The sequence below is a fragment of the Nicotiana tabacum genome, chromosome 18 (assembly GCF_000715075.1).
Source record: "Nicotiana tabacum cultivar K326 chromosome 18, ASM71507v2, whole genome shotgun sequence".
In the NCBI taxonomy this organism is placed as follows: domain Eukaryota; kingdom Viridiplantae; phylum Streptophyta; class Magnoliopsida; order Solanales; family Solanaceae; genus Nicotiana; species Nicotiana tabacum.
In genome coordinates this window covers 101,226,705-101,237,046 of record NC_134097.1, presented here as the reverse complement: position 1 = coordinate 101,237,046, position 10,342 = coordinate 101,226,705, and the positions used below count along the sequence as shown (strand labels likewise).

The 10,342-nt window shown below is 39.5% G+C and overlaps 1 non-coding gene across 1 annotated transcript; it reads left to right on the top strand.

The window, feature by feature from the left end:
• The first annotated feature begins 5,796 nt into the window (after window positions 1-5,796).
• Window positions 5,797-5,902, top strand: LOC142173132 (small nucleolar RNA R71). Its single transcript, XR_012702563.1, has one exon. It is a non-coding gene; the product is annotated as a small nucleolar RNA R71 (small nucleolar RNA).
• The last annotated feature ends 4,440 nt before the right edge of the window (window positions 5,903-10,342 follow it).

Genomic DNA, 10,342 nt, shown 5'->3' with positions numbered 1-10,342 from the left:
AATTTACCAAACACATTATATACACCATTCACCGGAGGCCCTAATTAACAAGGTGATAGGCCAAACTCAACCACAATTGCCCCAATGTCAACCACACATGTCAAGAGACACATCTACAACAACCTCAACAAACCCACTAGCATACAAGAGCACAGTACTAAAGAAATCTATTAAAGAAAAAGAAAATTGCTACATACCCAAGAACTCAAATATCCCAACAATAATTGAAACAAATGATCTTACCTGGTAGAGTTGTAGTTAGGGTAGGTGAGGGGACTGTTAGAAGAGAGAAGAGGGTGGAGTGGATGTGATTTGATCATGAATGGGGAGTATGAGGGTTGAGGTTCTTTGGGAAGAAGGGGAAGGGTTGTGAGTTTTGATTTGTAAGGGAGGGTTTAGGTGCTAGGCATGAATAGATTAAGAGAGAGAGAGGTAAGGGATATCAGGTTGGGGAGGGGGGTTAAGTTAGAATATTAGAATTAAAAGAACAAAACAAATAAAAAAATAACTTTAACTAAAGTGGCAGGCGGAGATACGTGCGCGGTCTAACCGCGGTCCGAGTGCGGTCACGCACGTAAGGCAGAATATTTGGCATTTTGCGCGGTCTGAGCGCGGCCACACACGAGGAGGAACACCTAATGCAGAATAGTTGGTGTTTTGCATGGTCTGAGCGCGGCCACGCACTTGGGCTTCGATATTTCTCAATTCTTTACCTATCCCTTCAGCACCTGATGGACTTATCACTCACCGAAGCTCACCTGAACTTATTAGTACTTACAAAAATTAAAATAATAAATTCTAACTACCCTAAAAATCATTACGCATGGGTTGTGTCCCATGAAGCACGTGATTTAACGTCGCGGCACGACGCAGATAAGCGCATTTAAAGTCTACTCAACTTTGGAGGATCGATCAAGTGGGTCACTGACACTTCCTTTGCTTCCTCCATGCCCACATAATATTTCAACCTATGCCCATTGACTTTAATTTACGAGAGTCATTACTTGCAGCAATCTCTACAGCACCTGTAGGGTGAATTTCAACCACACAAAAAGGTCCTGGCCATCATGATTTCAATTTGCCTGGGAACAACCTCAGGCGGGAGTTGTATAGCAATATCGTATCTCCAGGTTTAAAATTCTGCTCAATAATATTCCTATCATATATCATCTTCATTCTCTCCTTGTATAATCTTGTGCTCTCAAAAGCGTGATATCTAAACTCATCAAGCTTGTGTAATTCTGTTACTCTACTTGTTCATGCCGCTTCACTATCAAGATTCAACTGCCTCAATGCCCACCAAGCTCGATGCTCCAACTCTACGGGTAAATGACATGACTTTCCAAACACCAACTTGTATGGAGACCTGCCAATTGGAGTTTTGAAAGCGGTTTGATACACCCAAAGTGCTTCATCTAACTTCCTTGCCCAATCTGTTCTAGTTGCATTCACAGTTTTAGTTAGCACACTCTTTATTTCTCTATTCGGGACTTCCACTTACCCGCTTGTTTGTGGATGATATGGGGTGGCAACCTTGTGGCATACATCATACTTCTCCAACAACTTTGTAAAGGCTTGATTGCAAAAGTGAGTGCCTCCGTCACTGATTATTGCCCTTAGGGTGCCAAATCGGGTGAAAATGTACTTTCTCAGAAAACCAATTACCCCTTTTGCATCATTTGTAGGGAGTGCTGTAGCTTCCACCCATTTGGACACGTAGTCCACAATGACGAGTATGTACTTGTTTCCATATAAGCTGACGAACGGTGCCATGAAGTCGATCCCCCATACATCAAACACTTCTACCTCCTAAATTGGGTTCATGGGCATCTCATGTCTGTGGGAAGTGTTTCTGATTCATTGGCATTCATCACAGCCCTTTATCCATACATGTGCATCTTTGAACAGTGTTGGCCAGTAGAAACCTGATTCCAAGACTTTCGCAGCCATTCTTACTCCCTCGAAGTGCCTACTATATAGTGATACGTGACATGCCTGCAAAATAGAAGACTGTTCTATCTCGGGGATACATCTTAGGATCATGTTATCAATACAAATCCTGAATAGATAAGGCTCATCCCAATAATACATGCAACAATCATGAAAGAACTTTTTCTTTTGAACAGAGGAAAGTTCATAAGGAACAATACCGCTCGCTATGTAGTTTACAATGTCTGCATACAATGGCGCTTCCTCGAGACTCGTGGCTAGTAGTTGTTCATCTGGAAAAGTTTCCAGAATCTTTTCTACCTCAACCTTCTTTTCAACTCCTTCTAGCCTGGATAAATGTTCAGCTACTTGGTTCTCCATTCCCTTTCGGTCATGGATCTCCAAATCAAATTCTTGCAGCAGTAGCACCTATCGAATCAGGCGCAGTTTTGACTCCTTCTTTTCAATTAAGTACCTGAGAGCAACAAGGTCAGTATAAACAATTACCTTTGAGCCTATCAGGTAAGACCTGAACTTGTCAAATGCGAACACCGCTTCCAGTATCTCCTTCTCGGTCACAGTGTAATTTAGCTTGGCTCCACTTAACGTTCTACTTGCGTAGTATATTGGATGCATGATTTTATCTTTTTGCTGCCCAAAAACTGTTCCCACGGCATAGTCACTAGCATCACACATCAGCTCAAATGGTTGCTCCCAATTAGTGGAAACTATGATAGGTGTTGTTACCAGTCTCTTCTTTAATTCCTCAAAAGCTATACTGCAGTCATTAAAAAACACAAAAGGGTGATCTTTTTCAAGCAATTTACACAAGGGGTTAGAAATTTTGGAAAAATCTTTTATATATCTCCTATAGAAACCGGTGTGCCCAAGAAAACTTCTGATTGCTTTGACGAAGATGGGTGGTGGAAGCTTTTCTATGACATCAACTTTTGCACGATCCACCTCAATACCTTTACTTGACACTAGATGCCCCAAGACATACCTTCTTGTACCATGAAATGGCACTTTTCCTAGTTGAGTACCAGATTAGTCTTGATACACCTTTTCAAAACTCGCCTCAAGTTCACAAGGCAATTATCGAATGAATTACCCACCACTGAGAAGTCATCCATGAAAACCTCTGTTATCTTTTCTACCATATCTATGAAGATGGCCACCATGCACCTTTGGAATGTGGCGGGTGCGTTGCATAGGCCAAAGGGAATTCACCGAAAAGCATAGATTCCATAAGGGCAGGTGAACGACATTTTCTCTCTATCCTCTAAGGCAATGGAAATCTGATTATACCCCTAATACTCATCTAGGAAGCAAAATTGAGACCTTCCTGCCAGTCTATCTAGCATTTGATCAATGAATGGCAGTGGGAAATGGTCCTTCCTGGTAGCTAAGTTCAACTTCCTATAATCCATACAGATTCGCCAACCTGTGACTATTCGTGTAGAGATCAACTTGTTCTTCTCATTTTTCACTACCATCATACCTCCCTTTTTCGATACACACTACACTGGGCTAACCTAGTTGCTTTCATATATAGGGAATATGATTCCCGCATCTAACCATTTAATCACTTCCATTTTTACCAATTCTTTCATGTTGGGGTTTAACCTTTTTGATGTTCTCTGGATGGTTTGTGCCCATATTCAAATATAATCTTATGCATACAAAAGGCTGGGTTGATCCCCTTAATGTCTGCAATGGTCCACCTAATTGCAGTCTTGCACTCAGTTAGTACCTGTAACAGTTATTGTGCCTGCACATCTAACAAACTAGCTGAGATAATAACAGGTAAATTTGAGTCAGGTCCTAAGAATGCATACCAGAGATGGGATGGCAGGGGCTTCAGTTCCAACTTTAGTGGCTTTTCTATTGACGGCTTAGCTGGAGGAGTTTTTCTTTCCTCCAAGTGTAAAGGCTCAAATTCAAGCTCCCTTTTTTCCAAAAACATTGGCCTTCAAGAGCAAGTACCCACTCTGCCAAGTCTTCACCATTAGCTTCGTATAAGTTCATGACAAGCTGCTAGAAGGTCTTTAATGCTCAATGCTCCATCGTCCTTCTCCAATACTACATCCACCGTATCTATTATAGAGCAATTGGCAAATTGACTGGGTCTGCGCATAGATTTCTGCACGTTGAATGTTATCTCTTCATTGTTTAGTCTCATCTTGAGTTCTCCAGTTTCACAAGCAATTAAATCTCTCCCAGTTGCCAAGAATGGTCTTCCCAAAATTATGGGAATTTCCTCGTCAACCCGACAGTCAAGGATGAAAAAATCTGCTGGGAACACAAACTTCCCAACATGCACCAATACATCATCTAGAATCCCAGAGGGCCTCTTCACTGTTCAGTCAGCCAGCTGTAATAGCATAGACGTGGGTCTATCTCTTCCAGTGCCTAGCCTTTTGTAGATAGCTAGGGGCATAAGGTTTATGTTTGCTCCTAGATCACACAATGCCTTAGCAAAAGCAAAGTTGCCTATTGTGCAAGGGATTGTGAAACGCCCTAGATCAGACAGCTTCTCAGCTATGGGTCTTGTAACAATAGCACTACAGGTCTGAGTTAGCGTAACCATGGTCTTGAAAGTCAAACTTATGGGATATCAAGTCCTTCATCATCTTTGCATAACCAGGCATCTCCTTTAAAGCATCAATCAATGGAATGTTTACCTGAATCTGCTTCAACATCACAAAAAATTTCTTGTATTGCTCATCTTTCTGATACTTGGCCAATCTCTGTGGGAATGGTGCTGGAGGTCGCTTCTTCCCTATGATTTGGTTCCTCTCTTGTTCGGGCACTGCTTCTACTATCGGTTCCGGTGCAGCCTCAATCTCTTTCACAACCTCTTCTTCTTTATTGGTGTTCTCTTGTGCATTTTGAATCGTCACCTCAGTTAAACCTACTGAATCATCTATCTCAATGGGTACTGGCACCAGTGTCTCAGTCGGTCTGCTTTTGCGAGAAATTTCTTGCTCCAGATCTAGGTCTCTACCATTTTAGAGACTCACTACCATCAGTTGCTTTGGGCCCTTCTCTTTTGGATTGATTTGGGTGTCTGCAGGTAACGTCCCATGAAGAAGATTATTTAAGGCCATGGAAATTTGTCCTAACTGGATCTTAATATTCTTAATTGCTGACTCATGTGAGTCTACTCTGTCAGCTAGTTTTCTAGTGGACCCAATCACTTGTTGCATCATCCCCTCAAGTTTAGCAAACTCATCTTCATGCCTCACAATCTATTGTTGTGGAGGTTGTTGGTAAGTTTGCTACTGATTTTGTTGATGTACCCTTGTTGCCTTTGGTAAGGCACCATTTTCCCATGTGGTCGCATAGCCCCATGATTGTTGTTGTTATTGTACTATTGCTGAGCTGGTCTGTTTTATTGATTCTGCTGACCCCAATTCTGACCACCTGGTCTTGGTCCCCCGTACTTGGACACATAATTCATGTTCTCCTGATATTGTTGATTATCACCTTCAGCACTCTATGAGCAGACATATGGTTGATTAATGCATGTTGTACATAGACCCCCATTGGTTGCATCAACTATGTGTACCTACTGCTTCTGGCTTGATTCTTCAACCTTCTTAGTGAGGATGCTCATTTGTGTCAATAGAGTGACCATATTTTCAGCCATGGAGTTAGCCGGGTCTAGAGCTACTAAGTGAACCACAAGAGTGATTCGAGCATTTCTTGTTGTCCATCCTGAGTTTTGTGCCATCTTGTCAAGTAGAATCTTGCTCTCTCTGAATGTTTTTTCTCAAAAATGCTTCACCTGCTGAAACATCAACATTGGCTTTCAAACTATCTACCAAACCCATGTAAAATCTCTGCCCCAACATCTGCTCCGGAATACCATGATGTGGACATGTAACCAGCAGACCCTTGAATCTCTCCCACGTTTCTTGTAGCGTCTCAGTTGGTTTCTATCTGAAGATCAATATCTCATCAATTTGCTGAGCAGTCTTGTTGGGTGGATGAAATTTGCTCAAATATTGCTTGACTAATTCCTCCCAAGAAGTGATGGAGTTAATAGGGAGTGAATTAAGCCAAGTCTGGGCTGCTCCTATCACTGAGGATGGAAACAACAACAAACGTATTGCTTCCGGTGTCATATTGTGTTGTCTCTGCATGGAACAGACTGACAGGAAGTTCTTTAGATGCTACTAAGGATCTTCAACATATGACCTAGAGAATAGTCCCTTATTCTACAACAGATGTAGCATGTTGTTTGTAATCTGGAATGAATCTGCTTGTATCTGAGAGACTACAATGGCAGCTGCCAAGTTGTCAGTGGTGGGTTGTGCCCAATCATATAGTGTTGCTTCTGGCACAAGAGGTGCCACACCCCGATCGTTTGGGTCATTCACGTTGTTTCTGTTGTTTAGATTATCGTCTTCCATGTCTGGTTCAAGGTTTTTGGTTGTGTTTTGTTGTTGTTTGATAATGCTTCGAGCAATTCTCTAGTTCTTGAGGAGTTTCTAGGCGTGCACCTGTAACAACCACGACTATAAACGTTAGAATTTCAATGATCAGTTTAAATTGAAGAAAATTGACTATACTAAGATTTTTTTTTGCACTTCTTTGTAACTGCAATCAATAACACCGTTAACTCTCCGGCAACGGCGCCAAAATTTGATAATGCCCAACTATACCTTATAAAAAAGACAAAGCAGTCACTGCAAATATATTCCGATTAACAAGTCCGTAGTTGAATTCCACAGGGAATTAACCTATCGATCACAGCTATTGGACTCACAGAAATTCACGTATTCAATCTTTAGAGATATTTGAGTAACAAATTGGGTGTTTATTAACTAAATATTATGTAATAAAAATGCAGTAATTAAGAACTAGCTATAAACTGGTTGTACATAAGAATGAGAATGGTCTAAGGTTATGACTTTCCCTTTTGTCGGAATCCTTTTCGCTATGTTTGCTATAAATTTGCCTAAGTCTTCTCTATCGATCATGAGCACTCTAACTGTAGTAACTCTCTCCCGAGTAATTACAACAATATACCAGATATATTCTCCCGAATTACGCTAGCTGGCCTTAGTTACAACTCACTTAGATCGCACCCAAGGTATCGTTATCTCTAATCCCACCTTTAAACCCTTCGTATTGATCCTTAATATACGTTAGGAGTGGTGTTGTTCAAAAACTACATAAATATACAATCTCTCTCGAGTAATGCATACTAAATAGGCACAGCCGATTGAGGGTCCTTCAATCAACAGCAATCACAATATAGTTGAACAAACAGAGAAAATACTATGGCAAATTTATATTAACATATCAAGAAATTCATCCTTCAAGACGTTCCATCAAAATCCTAGATTAAGAGTTTAGCTACGCATAATCTTTTTCACAATCATAACAATAGAATTCATCATTAGTGATTAAAACAAGAGGAAGAAAGGTAAAACTCTATGCCGAATCTTCCGCCTTGCCTCTTTCCTCTTCTTGCCTTCAATAATCCTTCAAAAACCTTGATACCTTCTTTTTGGGTGAGTTGGGCTTCTTATAGGTTAAGGAGAGTTGCCCCCGAACTTACAAATTTACCCCTGAAATAAAGTTTCTCGGAGTGACGAGCGCGGCCGCGCTCGGACCGCGATCAGACCGCGCATATTGCATTCTTTTATGCATGAGCCTGAGCGCGGTCACGGTTGGCCCGTGCTCATGGAACTCAACTGTCTTTCATTTTTTCCTTCTTCTTTCACGCGCACTCACCTTCGATTGGCCTTCCTTGCTCCAAATTAACTCCAAACACTGTTTAATGTCCTCATAATCAGGACTTGCTCCTGCAAAGCACAAAATTCATAATTAGAGCCATTTGTTGTCATTTTAACCTTCATATAGCAATAAAGTATAGCTAATTTGGGGCGTAAATGGTCGTTAAACTACATGAATATAGCCTATTATCAGTCTACGGATCAAGGATTTCATGGTTGCGGGTGCCGCTCAGTTTAAATTTTAATGCCAAACTAGCATCAGTCAAGGATATTGAAAAAGAGTGATATTTGGTCGATTCGTTATATTTTGAACTAGTCAAATTGTCAGCGCTTCGCGCGGTTACCATATGTCTTGTTATAAATTTAATAGAGATAGAAGAAATACAAATTTCATGCATTAGACAAGAATATAAATATTTTCTCCTATTAACTTTAAAACTCACAATATTACCAGTTCCAAAAGTTATTCGTGCACTTCACTAACTCTTCAATAGAAGATTCAAATTGAAAATCATTTAAGAAAAAGATTTTAAATAAAATGAATCAAAGCTAATTTCCTAAAATCCTTAAAATATTATCATATATTCACTAAGCTTAAGCGTAATTTCTTCGATAGGAGAAGTTTCATGCTAAAAAGGGCAGTTTATAGTAGAAGCTTTATGCTGAAAAGGGCAGTTTATTGAGCTCCTCCCTCAAAACATCTCGTAAAAAAATTATTAATTTTCTTAAATTTAATTTTTTTCTCTCGTAATTCAGTGTCAGTTTTTCTTATATACAAACTTTTAGATGAATTAAAAGCATACAATATCATATCATATCATTCAATAGATATAGAAGAGCGTTGGCAAGCATATTATTGTGTCTTGGTGTTCTTCAACCAGCTTTTGCTGCAACTTCGCTAATATGAAACGTGGATCCAAAACGAATTTGACGGGTTCAGAAATAACTCACGACTTTCACGAACCAAATATACATAAAAATAGTGAAACTCATGCTAAAGAAAGACGCCCATCTTATTGGTGATAATTAAAAAGGACTGTCTATACAATGGAAGATATTGGTAAAAAAAAAATCGAAATAATCAAAATAGAGAAGTGTTTAAAAATCCTAAAAGCTTATTGCACTAATGGACACAATATAATCAAAAATATGAAACCGTTGTAAATCAAGGACCAAGTACACGCAATTTTATAAAAGCAAACTCTTTCTTTTTATATATTGTTTACTCATTTATTTTCACCATTTACGCTTTCCTTTTTTAGTCTTCTTTTTTCTCCTCTTCCAATCTATCACACAAACATTCCAAAATACTACATAAAATATTAGTTCCCCTATTCACAAAAATTGCAGCGTTTTAACATCATATATTCAGTATGTTATGTTATGATAAAATTGTCTCTTTCTAGTGCAAGAAGAAGAAAATACAAAATAATCTCAAAGTGATTTGTAGTATTACTTATTTTTTAGGTTCGTTTATACTTGCTAACGTTTTAGTTTACACGTTCTTTTAAAAATAAGATTACACAATAAAACTACAACATTGTGTGGGTTCAAATACAAAAGGAGTTTTTTCTTAAAATACTGTTGCAAAGGCACATAACCAATATATACATAAAAAAGAAAAGACAATACTTAGCTGAGGTATTTCTGATCCAGAAGGCTAAAAATAGATCCTATCACATGCTCCAAATGAGATCTTAAGACAAATTGGTTGATTAAAGAGCAAGAGCAGTTACAATTTTTTGTAGAGAGGGCAAAGAGTTGTGTCTATTAAAAATAAAATTACTTGCTTGAATAAAATTAATTGCTTGACGAATGGCAGACTGGCAATTACGTTTGGAGAAAGTCACCCTCAACTTGATCAAATCTGCCCGCATCAATTATCATTACTTATCCCGCATTGTCTTACCTTATCTTGATATGTCTTTGTCCCTGCTTTGACATGATTTTGCCTTATCATTGTTATGCCAACCCGTACATCCAAGTGAAATGCGTCTTGCCTCCGTTCAAGGTGCGTTTGTCAACCCCGCATAGTCCGTCATGCTGAGCTGCCAATCATGATGTTGCCCTATTTTTCAAGTTGTGTGCCAAGGCCATCATGAAAATCCTTGTCACAACCTACACCTGCCGAGGAACTTTGTTAAGGGGCTAACAAACCACACCCACCCGAAGAATTCGTCGTCCTCGATGAAATAATTTTCGCATTTTTTCAGCACCACCATAGGCCCTAAGTATGCTGCTTGCTACTCATGTTCTTCCTCGTTTGGCTCATCTTCACCTTTTTCTTCAGTAAACAAAGTTGTAAGTCGTTCAAGTTTTGGACAGTCCCTCGCCATGTGTGGTCCTTTGCAAATAAAACAGTCATCAAACTTGTTGTTTTGTCCCTTGTTTGTCGAAGGTCCAACATATTGTTTTTCCTTTCCATTTTCATTGCCCTCAACAGCATTTCCCTTGTCATTTTCATTTTTTCTCCACTCTTTTGCCTTGTACTTGTTCCCATTTTTAGACTTTGAAGTAGTAGAGAAATCAAAACCATCTTGTCCCAACCGAAAATCACCCAATGCATCCGCAGCAGCTATGGTACTAGGAAGGTCTTTCACGTTCTGCCTTCGCAATTCCATCTGCGCCCATGACTGCAACCCGTAAAGGAAATTGTGTAGGTT